This window comes from Miscanthus floridulus, chromosome 14 (genome assembly GCF_019320115.1).
Source record: "Miscanthus floridulus cultivar M001 chromosome 14, ASM1932011v1, whole genome shotgun sequence".
NCBI classification, from domain to species: domain Eukaryota; kingdom Viridiplantae; phylum Streptophyta; class Magnoliopsida; order Poales; family Poaceae; genus Miscanthus; species Miscanthus floridulus.
The window spans coordinates 32,721,548-32,723,216 of record NC_089593.1 but is presented as its reverse complement, the minus strand read 5'-3'; the positions used below and the strand labels follow the sequence as shown (position 1 = coordinate 32,723,216).

Sequence of the window (1,669 nt, the reverse complement as noted above, 5' to 3'; positions counted from 1 at the left end):
TGTTGCTGATTCCATCCTTGACTCTATTGAGGACGAAAGTAGTTGTTGTTGTTGACAAAGTTCACATCCTCTTGGGTTTCAGGATAGCTATTCCCTGAATGCCTAGTATTTCCACACACATCACATGTCATGCGAGAATCATGAATGTGCATGACTTCTTGCTTCTCATTGGCTCGATCTTCAAGCTTCTTCATAAGCAGATCCATCTTAGCAGACAACATATCTATCTCCTTAAGTTGATGCATACCTCCACCTCTCTTGCGGGTCTAAAGATGTTCTTCATTCCAACCTTGGTTGGAGGCCATCTGCTCCACAAGAGCTGTTGCAGCTGGTATGGTGAGTGACAGGAATGCACCTGTAGCAGCAGCATCCATAGTCTCACGGGTACTGTTGGTCAACCTATGGTAGAAAGTCTACATAAGTAGACAATTCTCCATCCCATGATGAGGACATTCTGATATGTAGTCTTGAAAGCGTTCCCATGCCTCAGGGACAAATTCATCATGTTGTTGCTAAAAGCGTGAGATTCTCCCACATAGAGCATTGGTCTTGCCTGTGGGAAAGAACTTTGCTAGAAAGGCAATGGAGCAGTTATCCCATGTAGTATTTCTATCTTTGTTGGCATAGAACCATTGCTTTGCCTTCCCTAAGAATGAGAATGGGAAGAGGCAAAGTAATATGGCATCTTGGGTCACTCCTTTGATGGTGAAAGTGCTACAGATCTCTAGGATGTGTTGGAGATGTGCACTCGCATCTTCATGTGCCTTTCCACTAACCTGGCTTGCTTGCACCATGTTGATGAGGGCTAGCTTGAGCTGGAATCCATTATCTCCGACATTGACTATTGGTCCAGTACGGATGTTGGCCATAGTTGGAGCAATGAATTCACGGAGAGTCCTGTTAGCCATGGCTTCAAATTCAGGTGTTAAGCTTCGCCTTATATGGTTGTCTTCTAATTTTAAAGCTGGAACTTTATTGAGTTTAGCTCTAGTCCTCCTGATCAATGCTTCTTTATCTTCAACATAGTTTGTCAGAAGGTCAAAACCAGTCATACATTACCCTGCATAAGATACACAAGTAGACAAAACAAGGGTAAGCTTGTTTGAGCAGAGGTCAATGGTTATCTTTGATCACATCAATAAGTATAAGTTTATCAATACTTCCTTTGCCTAGCTACCTTCCTCGGCAGTGGCACTAGAAATGCTTGTTGGTATTTATTAACTTGTCACTTGTTTTAAGTAGTCACCTATAATATGCCTGCATCTCCTAGCATCACTTGTACTAGGTTGTCATCCCTAATGATGGTGCCAGAGATGCTTGTTTGTACTACATAGCATTACTACTAGAATAATACTAAGTGGTTCTTTATTAATTTATGTGACTAGGAAGAATAGATATGAATATATATATGAAAGGAATCTATAAGCGCACAGATAATTATACCATTGTAGCACTTCATCTGGGAGTATTCCAGGTATCGTTATTTATATTTTTACCACAGGGAAGGTCTAGCAGGGACATGTATTGATAACTTATACTATTGATGGAGAAATAAACCATAACCAATGTTCTACTCATAATAGGGGTAAGTCATAGGATAAGATATATGATAAGTATTGACCAATAATAATGATAAATCACTCAGAGTACTCCTTTCTATGGCATTGGA

The 1,669-nt window shown here is 40.3% G+C and overlaps 1 non-coding gene across 1 annotated transcript; it reads left to right on the top strand.

The window, feature by feature from the left end:
• Positions 1–435: 435 nt before the first annotated feature.
• Positions 436–544, top strand: LOC136506366 (small nucleolar RNA R71). Its single transcript, XR_010771575.1, has one exon. It is a non-coding gene; the product is annotated as a small nucleolar RNA R71 (small nucleolar RNA).
• The last annotated feature ends 1,125 nt before the right edge of the window (positions 545–1,669 follow it).